The following is an 18,426-nucleotide window of genomic DNA, read 5'->3' as shown; positions in this document are numbered from 1 at the left end:
TATAAGCCTCCCCAAATGAGAGTCATGCACTGCCTATGCTTCTTATTATCTTTTATGTCCTTGCTAAGTATACCTCATTTTGTGCCTTAGCAATTCTGATTTTCTCCCTACATCCTTCTACTACTATTCTTTTGTACCCCTCCTTAGTTCATGTTTCCACTTTTTGTGGGATTCCTGTTTGATTTTTTGGTCTTTAAAGGGCTCATGATGGAGCCATATTGACCTCCTACTATTCTTCCTTTATTTCCTTCTTATCAGGATAGTTTGCAGTTCTGCATTTAATATTATCTCCTTGAGAAACTGCCCGCTGTCTGGGATACCTTTCCTTAGATTTTCTTCCCAGGGACCTTACCTACTGGTTCTGAGTTTGTCTGAGTTCTTTTTTTTAAGTCTACTGTCCTTATTCAGCTTCTCTCCTTACTTTCTTTCCTTAGAACCACGAAGTCATCATTTTATGATCACTTTCTCCCAAATTGCCTTTCACCTTCAGATTCACTACCAATTGGTTAGAATAGAGTCTAAAATGGCTAGCCCCTGATTACTTCCTGAAACAAAAAATTGTCCCCAATATCTTCTAAGATTGGAAATGTTGTGTTTTGCCATAGCACTTTTCCAACAGCTGTCTAAATAGCTTAAGTCCCCCATTACTACCAGGTCTTATGTTTTGGATATTTATTTGTTGTAGAAATGCCTCGCCCACCTCCTCTTCCTGATTTAGTGGTCTCTAATTGATCCCTACCTTGACGTCACCCCTATTTTTTGCCCCTTTTATCTTTACCCGGAGCCTTTCAACTGGTCTGTCTCTGACCCTTTTCTGGACCTCAGAACTAGTGTATACCTTCTGATACCTATTGAAACACTTCTTTTCTTTTTATCCTATCTGTTCTTCCTGAACAAGATATACTGGTCTATACCAATAATCCAGTCATGAGATGTATCCCACCAAGTCTCTGGGATGCTAATTAAGTCATAATTTATCTTATGTACTAATACTTCCAGTTCTTCCTGTTTATTCCTCGTATTCCTTGCATTTGTGTATAAATATCTAAGATTTCCCCCACTGATTTCCCTCTTCTTGCTCCTATGGCCCTACTGTAATTTTGCAGGCCCCCCCCACCCCAACCCCATCTGTGCCATCATCTAGCCTTCTGTTAAGGTTACTTTTTTGTACATACATGTGAGCTTTTGTCACTTGCCCCCTTTGAGCCTAGCTGAAAGCTCTCCTCACTAGATTGGTGAGGGGGTGCGCAAAGATGCTCTCCCCGTTCTTGAGCGAGAAAACCCCATCTCTTCTCACCAGAACTCCTTCCCAGAACAGCATTCCCAGCAAGTCAAGACCAGGGCCTGAGCGGAAACCTCCAGAGTCAGGGTATCTGTCTAGTGGGAGCCTCCACAGGTGCAGAGCTAACAGTGACGTTGGCGCCATACAATTTCTTCCTACTGCAAGTTCTTCCTTTCAAAGTATCTGCAAGTTAAGGAAAGGAAAAACAAAACGCACAACCCTACCTCCCTACCTTAGTCAGTTTGCTAACTCGCCTCATATCCCAGCTGCCTTCATTTTACCAGCTCCTCAAAGCCTGCAGGCTCTTTAAAGTCTGAGTCCCACACACAGCTGGAATGTGTGATTCCACCACCTCTCACTCAGCTGCTTCTAGTCACTTGTCTATCCAATCAGAAACTGTACTGACTTCAAAGAGCCCTGCCTGAAAGCAGGTGCGAATTCACCTAACTGCGCAGCAAGCTAGCCCAAATAGTGAGCAACCAAGCCTAGATTACACAACACAGCAACCAGCCCAAAATCCTACCAAACTCAATGGCAAGTTCTCAGCACAGAACGTGCTCCTCTTTTTCCTGCACCCATCCCCAGAGTTAATCAGTAGCAATAAAACAAAGGCCCACAGATACTCACAAACTGGCTAACTCCCTTAGTCTCCCAGCAGTGCAGATGACTTCTGGAAAGTCTGTAGTAGGGATATCCCAGGGATTAGTGCTAGGTGCCTAACAAAGATAATAAATTGAGTAGAAAACAACATGAGATTCAAGTGGGAAATATGCAAACTAATACAGCTGGGAAAAATAAGTTAAATACAGATATTCATTGATATGAAGAAACCCAGAAAACAATAATGTGCATAGACTTTAAGGCCAGAAGGGACCATTGTGATCATCTAGTCTGACCTCCTGCACATTGCGGGCCACAGATCTCCACCCACCCACTCCTGTAATGGACCCATAACCTCTGGCTGAGTTACTGAAGTCCTCAAATCATAATTTAAAGACTTCAAGTTACAGATATTGGGATTTTGTGGTTCCCAGTAATAACCAAATGAGTCAGATGCCGGGCAGAGTCAAGGGTCTTCGATACTTTAGTCAATTCGATTCAACAAGACTTTATTCAATGTGCACAATCGGAGAGCCCCTGGTACAAAAATCAGCCAGAGTCCCTCCAGCAAGGAGCCCCTCCTATTGCTATTTTATAGCACATGGCAGTTACAAAACAAGTTACATACCACAAACCTCTAGCCAATCATATTTAACCTTTCCATATATGGATTTGTTCATCACAGGCTTATACTTATACTTCTCCACTCCACATGTTGACCTCACCCCCCTCCCTTTGGCCTTTTCTAGAATGTTCCTAAGGTGGTAAGCAAACCCTTCTATCCACTGAATCACTGTAATTGCCCTACCACTTCTTTCGTAATATCTTCTAATAGGCTTAACACAACAGGAAGAATGAGATGTTTAAGCAAGGCTTGCCTGCCAAAGCTAATCACCCAAATCCACACCAGGTAGTGGAGTCCTTTCTCAATGTTATAGCATCCATTAAATTAAACATTACATGCACCATTAGTCAGGTCCCAACATTTGAGATAAGGCTTGTCCTAACTCGAGGTTTCCCATACACAAAACCCATCCTCCCAGGATGGAACATTGGTCCCATGCGAAAGCTATATAATTATCTCCGGCCCTTATTACATACCCAGAATTCTTGATGCTACACAGGTGTCTGTGACATGAGAATGGGAGTGGGTGGATGGGATCAGTCTCCAATTCAGGAGCCCAACCCACAGGAATTAACACCCCTCCAAGGATGGAATAACCATCCCAACATGCCCCTGTTATCGATAGGGACCACTCCCCTGCCATCATCCAAGGTGAAGACGTTCAGTCTTTGAGAACTGCAGCTCTCACCCAACAGGGCACCTGTGACACGAGCAAGTCTCCTATCAGGGCTACAACTTTCATGCTGAACACCATGCCAGCATGATAACACAATTCTTCCACACGCCTAGACCAGTGCTTGCTCGTACATTTTAGTAGTTTTTAATAGATGGCTGAGTACAACAGTGAGAACCTGACCAACTGTGTTGCTGAGTTAAGGTGATATCTAACTTGATTAGACACGAGCCCTACTCTCACCACAATAAACTGTCATCCCTGCTACTAACAAATTTTCAACCCAGTCCCTATTATTAGATTTGATAGCTTGAGTAATGGCATTTACAACTGATCGAGTGGCTCCTCCCAAGGTGATTACATCAATAAGACACTGAACGCCACACTGCAGCATTGTTAAAATGAGACCTCTAAAAGAACTCTTAAGTCTCAGAAACAACTCAAAACAATTAATAGACCACAAAAAATTCCTACATCAGTTTTAAACTGCAAATATCAAATGAAAACACTTAACAATATTGAGAGTGGCTCTCCAGGAGTCCATACGGTAAACAGGGATTATTGTGCTCCATGTTGAGTCTCACCCTTGTATACTTTTACTCGTGACAGGTGCACCCAAACTGGAATTCCAGTGACCTGGGCTGCTGAAGGAGTTACCAAGAGAACCATGTGAGGTCCAATCCAGGCTGGTTCAAAGGTTCATTTTCTATAGGCTTTCACCAACACCTGATCACCGGGCTTCATCTCACACGTGCCCTCTTCACCGGACTTTGGGTCTGGTTCAGTTCGGGGGTCCTGTGAGACACACAGATAATAATTTGCAATATTCAGCAAGCTGGTCACCCACGACATAAAATCCCACCCCCCCCATGCATAGATTACCTGGAGTTCTCATCGCCTGCCCTGTCAGCATTCAAAAGGAGATAAGGAATGTGGATTAGTAGGACTGGCTCTCATAGACATGAGAACCACTTGTAGGTTGGTGACCCAGTCTTTCCCTGTAAAATCGGTACCTTGGTCACTATCAATGAAGCATGGAAGTCCCCATCAGGGAATTATTTTAGTCATCAGTATTTTAGCTACATCAGACGCAGTGGCCTTGGCCTACAGGGAAAGCTTCTACTCACTTAGTAAAGTGATCCACGATCACCAGAACATATTCTTTCCTGATGCATCTTGGGCAGGGGCCCAATGAAGTCTATTTGTAACTGTGTGAAGGGCTGTGTTGGTCTTGACTGATGTTGCATTCTCACTTTCACTGTGGGAGCAGAATTACACTGAGCACATGTTAGACACCTCCTCACATAATCATGCACGTTTGCAATAAGCTTAGGATCCGATATCCGGTGGATCACCCTCCATGCTCCAGCAAGTCCCAACAAGTGATACACTTGTATCATAGTTCCCGTCAGCACATATGGGATCACTAATGTGTTCCCTGGACCTCTCCAGGTGTTATCATCACACAGTTTGCCCCCATTATCCATCCATAACCGCTTCTCTGCCCTTGGTGCAGCGTGTTGGATGTCCTATAATTCAAAAAAGTTTGGGGTTTTTATGAGAGGCTGTGTTGCAGCAATCAATTGCGTCTCTTTACCTTCCACTGCTGCTTGCTTAGCTAGTTCGTCTGCCCTTTGGTTCCCCTGGCTATAAGGGTCTGTCCCTTTTGTGTGGGCCCTCACTTTTACCACTGCTACTTTGGTAGGTTTCTGCAGGGCTGCCTGAAGTTTCTCCAGTATCCCCCCATTTTGTATTGGGTATCCTGTACTCATCAGGAATCGCCGATTTACCCACAAGTTAATATAATCATGTACAACCCCAAACGCATATCTAGACTCAGTATATATGTTTACAGCGTGACCTTTCACAGCTTCACATGCTGCAACGAATGCCTGTAGTTCTGCTACTTGTGCAGATGCCCCAGGTGAACTGCCATGCGTCACCAGCTGCCCATCCTGAGTACAAACGGCCCATCCTGTGTGTCGCTTGCCGTCCACATAGAAGGAAGAACCATCCCAGTATAGGCAAGGGGCACCAGGTATTTCAGTTTCTTTTACCAATGGAAGGTCCATGGGGTCTTCCTCAAGGTAACAATGATGCGGGTGTCTCTCATCTGGGGTAGGCATGAGGGTGGCAAGGTTTAGCGATGACGCTCGTTGCAGATGTACCAAAGGCATTAGCAAGCTCGTTTCCCATCGAGTCCATCTTGCCACATAGACTGCCGAAGATTTCTTTCCTGATAAAATAGCAAGGACAGTGAGGCACGACAATATTTACATCCTGCGCTCCAATAAGTGAGGCCTGACTTAGGGCCATAGAAGCTCCTTCAACTGCCTGGAGGCATGGTGGCATTGCTTGAGCAACAGCATCTAGTTTGGAAGAGTAGTGTGCTACTGGGCGCTGTTTGTCCCCATGTTTTTGCATTAACACTGCTGCCATATGTCCCTCACTGACATGCGTGTACAATGTAAAAAGGCATTAATGGATTAGGAAGTCCCAACCCTGGGGCAGTACTTAGCCTCCGTTTCAATGTGGTAAATACCTGTTCACATTCAAATGTCCATTCAATTGCATCATGTGGTTCACCCAGCACCCTTCAGTAGATTATTAAGGGACTGGACAATCCTTGAATAATTTGGGATTTGAGTTTGTCAGAAGTTGAATAGCCCCAACACTTTCCTAACTCCCTGGACCGTAATTGGTCATGGGCATGCATTAATAGCCTCAATGCGATCAACAGTTAAATGCTTGTACCCTTTGGATATTAGATACCCCAGATACGATACTTCCTCCTTTGCAATCTGAGCCTTTCTAGCATTACATTTTACCCCACTGTCTGCCAAGTGCTGCAGGATCACTTCAAAGTCTTTCATGTGTGTTTGGCGATCTGGTAAGGAGATGAGAAGATCATCAACATATTGTACAACACAAGAAGCCATGTCTGGCAGCTTTGCCAGCACATCAGCTAATGCTCTATGAAACAAAGTAGGTGAGTTATGAAAACCCTGGCTTAGGCGAGTAAAGATATATTGCTTCCCTTTAATAGTAAATGCAAACCAAAATTGACTGTCAGGGTGCACAGGAACAGACCAAAAGCCATTGCTAATGTCCAAGGCTGAAAACACTACGTGATCATTAGGTACAGTAGAAGGAATAGTAGTAGGTCAGTGACTAGGGGGGTGAGCCTGTCTGCATGCATGTTAATATGTCGAAGATAATCAATGGTAAGTCACCACCATCGATCTGGCTTCTTAACAGGCCAGACAGGTGAATTACATTTTGACTGTATTTCTTTTACAGCTCCTCTCTTTATCAGCTCTTTGACTGTACTTTCTACTGCTGTCAGGTCCTCTGGCTTAATTGGATAGGGACATGTGGGAGGGGAGAGGATTTCCTGTAATCACCACTGGTGGGACATTCATCAAACCACAGTCGAGTTTATTGGCTGCCCACGCTCCCTCTGGTCCTGGCAGCTCAGGGGGCACCTGTGCAACGCACACACGCTCACCTAGAGAAGAATCAGAGGCACATTAGTACTAGACTTTTGAGATGGTATTTGCAACGAAGGTGACTCACCCAAATTTAAATGACACCCCAATTTTCGTAACATATCAATTTCCATTATTGTACCTTTGGTTTGTTTTGGCACATAATAAAATCGCCCCATCCAAAAATGTTCTTCTGTCTCGATTAAAAGGGGCTTTGTCAGATATGCTTTCATACTTGCTCCTCCGAACCCTGTTAAAGTAGTAAATTTAGAAGTCAAAGGTAATCTTGGAATATCAGTGATGGATACTGAAGGTCCCATATCTATAAGGATTTTACACGATATGCCCCCCAACCCGAGCATTTAGATACGGACGTGCAGATGAGCCATACTGGCTTGCTGCAGTGGGGGCCGAAAGCTCCTAATCAGAGGATTTTTATTAATTGGTCCCAAGACATAGTCTCAAGAGGGTCTTTACCCTTGTTACTAGGGCAAATTCTTGGACCAATGCCCTGTCTGGTCACATTTCATACACCGATCAGCTCTTCCATCTCCTTTCTTATAACATTCCTTTTTCTTATGGCCCAACATTCCACAGTTTCTACAGTTACCACCTCCTACATTTGCTGCTTTAACTGTAGCAACAAAGCTATCTTCCAAACTCATGTTCAGTTTTCATTTTCCTTTCTGTCCTCGGGTTTGCATTCTGTGCACCTTTTCTCCTGTACCCTGTTCCTGATTGTGTTTTTTGCTAATGTTTGAAGCCTATGTTAATAATTCAGCATAACCCGGAGGCTGAAAGCCAATTTTCAGGGCTGCCATATACAGGCCACATACCCCGTCAAGTACCCCCTCAGCATCTTTACGAGTAGCATTCTGTTGCCCCCATACTGTTGATATAACTCAAACTTGTCTTCCACATATTTTTCAAATGGCTCATTTGTATGCTGTTTTCGGTTAGCATATAATGAGTACAAATTAGTACCTGGCCCCAAAGCAACCATTACAGCCTGTTGGAAATTCCGCACTGTGGTTTGCAATCTGCTGAGGAGACAAAAATAGCAGTTGCCCATACAGAGTTATTAAAACAACCAGCAATCCTACTCCAGGCTGTGCCAGGACATTTTGCTTTTACTATTGTGAAAACGTCAAAAGCATGTAAGCCTCCCACAACTATCCACTCCTGTACCTTTTCCCAGAAGGATAGGTTTGGGTTATTAAGCTGCAAAGATGGCAATTTTTTTAACATGCTCCGCAAGTCAGATGGACTCATAGGAGTGTGCTCTAGGCGCCTAACAGTAGCAGGGTCCCCTTCCCCTTGATTAGGATTAGGGACAGTGTGCACTCTCATCGAAGCCATGAAACTAGACTGATATCCCCATGTTCCACATGTAGGGTCCAAAGGTGCTAGGGACAAGATCTCTTTCCCTGCAAGTCTGCTTCTTTATACTTTTTTTGCTTCTGGTTGCAGTTTTTCTACCTCTGCTTCTAACTCTCCCATCCTTCCTTTTAGCATATCACACTTTCTAACTAGCTGTTCATAATCAACAATTAAACACATACCAGCCATTTTGTCCTTCTCTTTGCTGTTTTTTAATCCCATACACCAACAGGCAACATAATATGGATGTTTAATCGTGTAATCATCATCTGTTGGATATCCTTGTTTCAATGCCTTGTCATACTGAGACAGGGCAGATTTTACAGCCAGCAGCCTTACATCTACACTGAGGACATCAAGTATCAGAGGGGTAGCCATGTTAGTCTGGATCTGTAAAATCGGCAAAGAGTCCTGGGGTACCTTATAGACTAACGTATTGGAGCATAAGCTTTCGTGGGTGAATACCCACTTTGTCGGATGCACGTAGTGGAAATTTCCAGAGGCAGGTATAAATATGCAAGCAAGAATCAGGCTAGGGATAACGAGGTTAGTTCAATCAGGGAGGATGAGGCCCTCTTCTAGCAGTTGAGGTGTGACCACCCAGGAAGGAGAAACTGCTTTTGTAGTTGGCTAGCCATTCACAGTTTTTGTTTAATCCTGAGCTGATGGTGTCAAATTTGCAAATGAACTGAAGCTCAGCAGTTTCTCTTTGAAGTCTGGTCCTGAAGTTTTTTTGCTGCAGGATGGCTACCTTTAAATCGGCTATTGTGTGTCCAGGGAGGTTGAAGTGTTCTCCTACAGGTTTTTGTATATTGCCATTCCTAATATCTGATTTGTGTCCTTTTATCCTTTTACGTAGGGACTATCCAGTTTGGCCAATGTACATAGCAGGGGGCATTGCTGGCACATGACGGCGTATATTACATTGGTGGACATGCAGGTGAATGAACCGGTGATGGTGTGGCTGATCTGGTTAGGTCCTGTGATGGTGTCGCTGGTGTAGATATGTGGGCAGAGTTGGCATTGAGGTTTGTTGTCTGGATTGGTTCCTGAGTTAGAGTTACTATGGTGTGGTGTGTAGTTGCTGGTGAGAATATGCTTCAGGTTGGCGGGTTGTATGTAGGCAAGGACTGGCCTGCCTCCCAAGGCCTGTGAAAGTGAGGGATTATTGTCCAGGATGGGTTATAGATCACTGATGATGCGTTGGAGAGGTTTTAGCTGAGGACTGTATGTGATGGCCAGTGGAGTTCTGTTGGTTTCTTTCTTGGGCTTGTCTTGCAGCAGGAGGCTTCTGGGTACACGTCTGGCTCTGTTGATCTGTTTCCTTATTTCCTTGTGGGAGTATCGTACTTTTGAGAATGCTTGGTGAAGATCTTGTAGGCGTTGGTCTCTGTCTGAGGGGTTGGAGCAAATGCTGTTGTACCTCAGCACTTGGCTGTAGACAATGGATCGTGTGGTGTGTCCGGGATGGAAGCTGGAGGCATGAAGGTAGGCATAGTGGTTGGTGGGTTTTCGGTATAGGGTGGTGTTAACGTGACCGTCACTTATTTGCAGCATGGTGTCTAGGAAGGGGACCTCCCGTGTAGATTGGTCCAGACTGAGGCTGATGATGAATCATAGAATCATAGAATCATAGAATATCAGTGTTGGAAGGGACCCCAGAAGGTCATCTAGTCCAACCCCCTGCTCGAAGCAGGACCAATTCCCAGTTAAATCATCCCAGCCAGGGCTTTGTCAAGCCTGACCTTAAAAACCTCTAAGGAAGGAGATTCTACCACCTCCCTAGGTAACGCATTCCAGTGTTTCACCACCCTCTTAGTGAAAAAGTTTTTCCTAATATCCAATCTAAACCTCCCCCACTGCAACTTGAGACCATTACTCCTCGTTCTGTCATCTGCTACCATTGAGAACAGTCTAGAGCCATCCTCTTTGGAACCCCCTTTCAGGTAGTTGAAAGCAGCTATCAAATCCCCCCTCATTCTTCTCTTCTGCAGGCTAAACAATCCCAGTTCCCTCAGCCTCTCCTCATAACTCATGTGTTCCAGTCCCCTAATCATTTTTGTTGCCCTTCGCTGGACTCTCTCCAATTTATCCACAAAGGTGGAGGTGGAGGCTATTGAAATTGTGGTGGAATTCTTCCAGGGTTTCCTTCCCATGGGTCCAGATGATGAAGATGTCATCAATGTAGCGTAGGTAAAGAAGGGGCATGAGTGGACGAGAGCTGAGGAAGCGTTGTTCCAGGTCAGCCATAAAAATGTTGGCATATTGTGGAGCCATGCGGGTGCCCATAGCGGTGCCACTGGTCTGGGGGTATATATTGTCACCAAATTTGAAATAATTGTGTGTGAGGATAAAGTTACAGAGCTCAGCAACCAGTTGTGCTATGGCATCATCAGGGATGCTGTTCCTGACAGCTTGGGGAAGACTGAGGACATTGTCTTCCTCTGATAAATATTGTGGTTTATGCACAAAATCAGTGTTGCCCACCTGTAATGCGGGGTGGTCATCCTTCTTTATTTCAGTCATACAGCCAAAATATCTCAACAAGAAAACTAATAAACATACTGCTACAATAGTTATAAAAGCACTAATTATACACTCTTCATATTGTGGATCACTATATCCCTTCATTTTTCCATTTTTTTCCCTTTTTTATCCTAAATATCCTCTAATCTCCAAAATTTTAAATACAATTCAGGTTACAGACTAATAACAATTTATTCAGATCAGACACCCCAGACTGAAATGCCCAATTAGCAGATTGATCCGTTTTCCAATTTATTTGATCTGCACAATTACAATTTACAATTAGGAGATCTGATCCAGCCAACACATTAACTAGAGGTTCTTATGGCTATACCCGCCCCTACGCTAATTGTTGGTCCTTAAGGCCTGTTTGATTTCCCACTTCAACAACACTTAGTCAGAGGAACTTACAGCTTAACCAGCCCCCACACTAAGTACAATGTCTTAAGACTGTGACTTAAATGTTTCAAAACTGCAACAAATCCCTTGAATTCCCCAATACCAAGACTTGCTTACTACAAAAGGTATGAGAGTCACCAGTCAGGTTAGAGACATACAACCATATAAAAAATGAATAAACTCACCCTCTAATTTGATTGTAGGTTGTGATCCTGAAGGATATTTCTCACCATGCTCGCTGCACCAAGAAACTGTTGGGTTCCCAATAATAAGCAAATGAGTCAGATACCCGGCAGAATCAAGGGTCTTCGATACTTTATTCAATTCAATTCAACAAGACTTTATTCAGTGTGCACAAAGGGAGAGCCCCTGGTACAAAAATCAGCCAGAGTCCCTCCCGTTGCTATTTTATAGCACATGGCAGTTGCATAACAAGTTACATACCACAAACCTCTAGCCAATCATATTTAACCTTTCCATATATGGATTTGTTTATCACATGCTTATACTTCTCCACAGCACATGTTGAGCTCACTCCCCTCCTCTTGGCCTTTTCTAGAATGTTCCTAGGGTGGTGAGCCACAGCATGCTTCTTTACACATACATACCTTCTAAATCACATTTTGTTTAAAATGAACACAAGCATACCCTTCACAGAGAATCCACCATTTACGCTAATGCTGAAAGAGACCTTTAAGGTTAGACAGAAAATTAGCAAAATTAGGTAGGAGTTTGAGATGGGGCAGGAAAAATATTGGGCTACAAATACATCATGTCATGGAGAATAGAAGCAATGGTCACTTTTTATATTGTTGTCATGTGACTGTACCTGGAATATTCCATTCATTCCTGGGCACCATTTTACCAGAAAGATATTGACAAACTGGAGAGTTTAATTTTGCATCGGAAGGGAGGTAGACTAGACAACCTAATGGGTTCTTTCCAGTTTAAATTTCCATAATTCTGTAACTGAAAGCATTAATTTTGTTCCTGAGATTTGGGTGGATACTTAAGGACTTGGTGGGTTATGCTACAAATAGAGGCTTGATTTGTGGGATGGGTACAGTTTTGCCAAAAACTTGGAATATACCTAAGAGAATTTATTCCTGAGCTAAAGTTAAGTATGGAACTTGGCTGCGGTCAATGCTCCTAGGCTGAGGAACAGCCACAGGGACTCCGTGTGCTTCCCTCACCCTGCCCAAGTGCTGTCTCTGCAGCTCCCATTGGCTGGGGACCATGGCCAATGGGAGCTGCGGGGGCGGCGCCTCCGGGCAGAGGCAGTGTGCAGAACTGCCTGGCCATGCCTCTGCCTAGGAGCAGCAGGTATATGTTGCTGCTTGCGGGGAGCCACCCAAGGTGAGTGCCACCCAGATCCGGCTCCCCGCACCCCCTCCTGTGCCCAAACTCCCTCCCTCTTAGTTAACCAGAATTTTTGACGTACCAGCACCCCCCATTCCCCCAACATGCCAGATAACAAAGCTTTTACTGTATCTAACTAGTCAATTATGACAAATTTATAAATATATTTCATGAGATGCTGAATTTCCTTTTGCTCATACTGCACATATAGTATTTCAACACAGCACTAATAACCTATTTTTCACATTTAGGACCTTAATTCTGTTTTTTGTATTTAGGCTCAGACTTATGTTGAGCAGTGCCTTACTCCACACATAGTCTTGTAGTTTTCAGTGCTACTATTCGTGGGGTAAGTTGCTATTCAATGTGAATAAAAGGTGTCAGAATCTATCTTTAAAGTTATTATTTAACTTTTAGGCCTATAGCGCACTATAATATAGCAACATAATGAGCAAACCTTATAAGGCTGACTCTAATACAATTTGTAAGCACTTTTAACAGATTGTATGGAAAGCATTTACAATTAGATCTGCCTCTTTCACCAGAATCACCCCTCTTTTGCCTCCCAATCCCACCTGCTTCCAAAGAATCTGAAATTACCATACAGGTTTTTCTGCCAGAACAGATATTTGATTTGAGATTTTCTTTTTTGTGTCCTGCCATATCTAAACCTTGATTTCGTCTAAATCTTTTTCAGAAGTCTCTAGCATGACCCTACAGGAGAGAAAAAATGCCAGAATTACAGTACACGGCTATCTTTGTTATGAAGTGGAAATATTTATTATTCATTTTCCAAAGGACTTATACTTGTTGTCATAATTTTTTATTCCCTTAATTTTCCAAATGTGCTTATTTGGAAGATACACAAGATCATCAGTTTTTATCACTGATTATTTTTCTCTTGAAGGGAGTTAGTTCTCCTTAGTATCAGGAGGATGTGGGAGAAGGACTCCCAGTCTTTTCCAGGAATAATTTATTTTAATGTTCAGAATTTCTCATGAGATAAACACTAAATCAGCTAAATATATATTACACACAATAAACTACAATTGAAGATAATTATTAAGGTTAAAAAGTCAAGTACTCAAGAATAAGGCTATGCCAGGATTAAGGCTGTCTGTGCAACCTTATGATAGTCTTTAATTACATGATCATATTATAATTTTTTTGCCTCATTCAGTGCACAGGCTTGACCTACTCTGGGGATGAATCAGGTTATGTAGTAAAGGAGATTGTTGTGTGTAGGACACCTGTCCCATTTTTGCAGAAGTTGGAAGGTGTGTGGTGAATGAAGCAGAGAACTGCTGGAAGAAAAATGGTGGTCTCATGATTAAGGCAGTTGAAAGCTGCCCTGGAGACCTGGATGCTATCCCAGCCTGTGCCACAGAGTTCCTGTGTGATGCTGGGGAAATCACTTAAACCAAACTTTTCCCAGGTAGTCACTGAGGGTAAGGTCCGTCAATACCAGATGGACTATTGTGGGACATTAAAGAGGACAAAAGACTTGGTTGTTCTGCTCCTCTTGCCACCTCCCCCCGGAAGATGAGTCTTGCAAGTGAATTCCTCTCATCAAGTGAATTTGCGGCTCAGAGCACATGACAGGCAGGGAATAAAAACACCAAATAGAAGGAACTGATTATCTGTATGCTGCTTGGACTCTGGAAGAGAAGATTCACTATGCATAAGCAAAAGATCCCCAGTGGTTAGCTAGAGGTTATATAGAGATTGCTTATTATAGAAGCTTCTATTACTTTTGAAACTCAAGATTGTAACTCAGTTGTGTATACAAGTTCATCTGCTTTAATGTTGTAAATAACTTATTTCCTTTTCCTATTTAATAAATCGTTATATAATTAGGTTTTTACTCATGCTCTGGAGTCACTGCAGGCAGCTTGACACTGGCATTTCCTAATTTTTGTGTGTGTTTGACTTTGCAACTTTCAAAATGTTCTTCTAATGTGGTTTTTGTAAGTAGTTTCCTAGAATTTTAAAAAAAGCCACCTGAAAAAACAGAAATTCCATCACAAGACATGATAGTGACACCAGAATGGATGAAACCTTAACATCCACTGCACAGACCTCTGCCATTTGAGCTAATGGAGTAACTGATAGCTGTAGGCGGTTGTCATCATTGACGTGCACCAGAACTAGAGGGCAGTGGATTTCACAGATATTTGCTGACAGCAAAGAACTGTAGAGACTTGGGGATTTGGATTCCATTCCAGGCTCTGGAGGGGAGTGTGCTTTAGTGCGCACGGACTTCAACAGATTTGTAGGAAAACGTAGTGGCATTAAAGTTTTCTATGGGAAAATGTAGAGTTTTGATTCAGTATTTAGGTTTTTCTGATTAGAAAATGAAAAATTCTGCTTAGATTTGTTTGGAAAATCCAAGGGACAACTCAATTTTTTTCAGTCAAAAAATGTAGAGAGGGTGATTCCCGTGAAGTTTTTCACAGGAAAAATTTTGGTTTTTCCACCCAGCTCTACGATTGACATATATTGCTGCTACTTCTATTTTCTTCTCTTTGACACAGATTATAACAATCTACAGTAACATAACAACTGAGGGGGTGGTATTTTCTTATGACCATTACAGCATAATCACAGAGAGGTTGTATTCAAACATCAAACTACTTGTGTGTGATAGTTTGCGTAGAGCTGGGCAAATAACTGAATTTTTGGTTCTCCAGCAGTTCCAAAAAGTAGCTGTAGTACTAAATAAAATTGGTTGGCGTTCAACTGAATCTCAAAACTCAGAAAAATTTTGGCAAATTGAAAAAGTCAACAAAAATTTATTTCAGGTTGAATGAAATGTTGTGTTCTACCTGAAATGAGCTGTCTATATTTGTGCTTGTATTTATGTCCCTGCACAAGACATTTGACAACGTAAGCAACATATTAATTTGTAGATGGGAAATAAAAACCATTTTAGATCTTATTAAAGTGCATTGATTCTTTTACATACTTCATGAACTCCTTTAATAATAAAATGCGTCAGTGGTGGAAGATATACAAAAGTTTCCAAAGTATTTTTAATCTCCTTTTCTTAATGACTCTGTTACAAATGAAAAGGCCTTCATGTAGTACAAAACTGGAATCTTTGTTTGAACCTTCTCTAGTTGATACAACAGGTTTCCATAGGGGCTCAGGTTAACATGACCCAAGAAGGTTCAAGCTGTAATTTAATTTGTGCATGAATTAAATGGTTATCACTGAAAGATCATTACAATTCTAACTATAAAAAGAAACATTTTATTCTGAAGGGAGCAAGGGGAGAGAGAATATAAAATTGCAGCTTAGCTGTGGCATTCTTACAGAGATGGCCCTGAATCAGATTTGGGCTTGTTTCCAAAATCCACTTGGGGATTGTGACTCAGAACCACAATTCCTCCCCTGCCCCTTCCTTTTTAGGGGGAGTGAGTGAATCACTTCACACTTTTACATGGAGCAGATTGCTGTGCACTTGACCAGTTACTCTGGGTAGCAGGTTGGGGGTGGTGCAGGAAAGGAGGATTCCTCCCATTTCCTGCATTTATTTTCCCCTGCCTCACCCACTTACTTGCGCTGGGGAGTGTCAGGGGAGTAGCACCTGCTGTGGGTCGTGCCAGAACCTGAGCAGCCCTTACCTGGCAAAGGAAGGAGGTAATGCTGTAGCTTTATCTTGTATGGTTGAGGGAGAACTGTAACCGTCTAGCCCAGGTGCTTTATTTATCTTCACCAATGTGGCCACCACAGAGGAGAGTATCTCTGTCTTATGGTTCTGCACTGCTGTCTGTCACTGTAGTAGTATGAGCATCTTTTTTATACTGAACATTGATTTGTCAGGTTTAGATGGCAGCATAAAAGCAAACTATATTTCATCTGCTACTCCTTCCATTTTAATTGGATAAAAACAGGTGGGGCTGAAAATTTCAAGAGCAAGCAATAAAAATGTACATTGTGTATGTATGTTAATTGATTGACTCGTACATTTACTGAATACTGTACAGCTAAACCTAGTGGATAGTCATATACAGCACCTTGTTTCATGTTCCTTACGTGTGTAGCCCCCGTCCTGTCCTCTGGGCCAATATGAGGTTATTCAAGATAGGAATAACTGATAGCTGTAGGTGGTTGTCATCTTGTGTTTTTGCCTTGTGGTTTTTTACACAATTTTGGGAAACTGGTCCTGAGGTTCCTGTGTGCTCTGCGTTGTGTGTCAGTGTTTGTCACCTCAGACCAGACCCACTCGGATGAACCACCAGAAACAAGGTTTTATTTTGTAAAGAAACATGGAACAGGATTATAGTCCAGCAACTTCCTCTCTGCCTGCCTGCTACCAGCTTCCAGCTCAGTCAGTGCTGAGACCTCCTGCTGGGAGGGCAGAGGGGACTTCCCAGCAGGAACCAGGAAGTTCTTCCAACATGCCACAGTTTGTAGTCCACAACTTGTAGTTCCCATGGCTGCTGCTGTAGCACACTGGACTTGGGGCTACACATGGGTATGTGAAACTAGTGTGGTCATGTACAGTGGCTTATATTCTGTCTGAAAAATTGTACCCCATTGCATACTTGCCTGTTCCTTTTGGGAAATGATTCTCATAGTCACAGAATTACATTTTAGAGGAAAGTGTTGCAGTTGCAATAAACCCCATTTATGTGAGGAATAACTTTATAAATTCAAAATGTTGTAAATAATAGGCAACGTCAGGGTTGGCAACAAAACTGAATTTGACAACCTGAAATTTCAGATGCTTAAACTTTACTTGTATTATCTGACTGTCTCAGGCATGTAAGAATTGCTGTGGCATGTATTGACAACTCTGGAACAAATCCTCCTCATAAAAATATCATAGGCCTGTTTCTGCCTCTCTTTTGCACTGGTTTTACTCTGGTGTAACTTCATTAACTTAAATGGCATTATTCCCAATTTGCCTTAGTTTAAGTCAGAATTGAATCAGGTCCCATGTGGGTTTTTTGTTTCCTACAAATTGAAAAATTAGATTTATTAATAAAGTTTGAGAGGCAAAGATCCTGAAGAACAGACTTTACCAGGCAAAAAATGAAAAGTATCCAAAGTGCAATCCTATCTATACTTTGTAGTGTATGCTCAGATCAACACAAATATTACAAAAGGAAAAATATTACCCATTTGCTATATAGGGATGGGTAAAACCGTAACTTTCTTATCTGACAGGTTTCAGAGTAACAGCCGTGTTAGTCTGTATTTGCAGAAAGAAAAGGAGTACTTGTGGCACCGTAGAGACTAACCAATTTATCTGAGCATAAGCTTTCGTGAGCCGTGAGCTGTAGCTCACGAAAGCTTATGCTCAAATAAATTGGTTAGTCTCTAAGGTGCCACACATCTGAATGCCTCCAGGGGGTTGGCTGAATTCTGTATATACCTGCAAGACCATATCTCTTCTGTCTGTCTGTATATCTACCTGTTTACCTATGGAGACCCCATCCCTGTAATTGCGGAGCCCCGTTGCAATTGTGATGAACTGAAGCATGTAAACTAACATTTATTTTTAAAAAGGCAGCTGGTTGCAGGACTTTCTGGGGGAGAAGACCTTGGTTCTGGCGCTCACTTCCCCCCTTGGTTCTCTAGAGTCAGATTTGGTGGCCCTAAAGCCATGCTGCAAGACTCATCTAGGATTTTCCTTGTGTCCTCTGACGAGGGTTTGATTGTGGGGCAGACATTACAAGAGAAGTTTATTTGAGGTTGAGAAGGTCTTTATCTGGGAATTTCTTTGGGAGTGTTTAAAACTGATCTTTGTGTATTAAATCCTCATGTGCTTGCAGTCCTTATGATAGTCATAATGTATAAATGTTAATAAATAATGCATGTAATGGATATGCATATGTATATGAGCTGATTAATGACAAAGGATTGGTAAAAATATGTTTTCTGAAAATTTCATGGCCAGCTTATGTTGATGCCATTGAATAAAGGGAACTGGATAGAATGGTAAGTATAGTAATACTGAATTTACTACATATCTCCAGGCTCCTAATAAAGATGTATATTCTGGCTGTTCATGGAATGGGTTGGCATGTAACATTAGTGGTGGCTGGATATTGAATTAAATCTAGAAAATTCTCAATTTGTTTTC

This window comes from Lepidochelys kempii, chromosome 3, assembly GCF_965140285.1.
Source record: "Lepidochelys kempii isolate rLepKem1 chromosome 3, rLepKem1.hap1, whole genome shotgun sequence".
Classification (NCBI taxonomy): Eukaryota; Metazoa; Chordata; order Testudines; family Cheloniidae; genus Lepidochelys; species Lepidochelys kempii.
Note: the sequence above shows the minus strand (reverse complement) of the source record.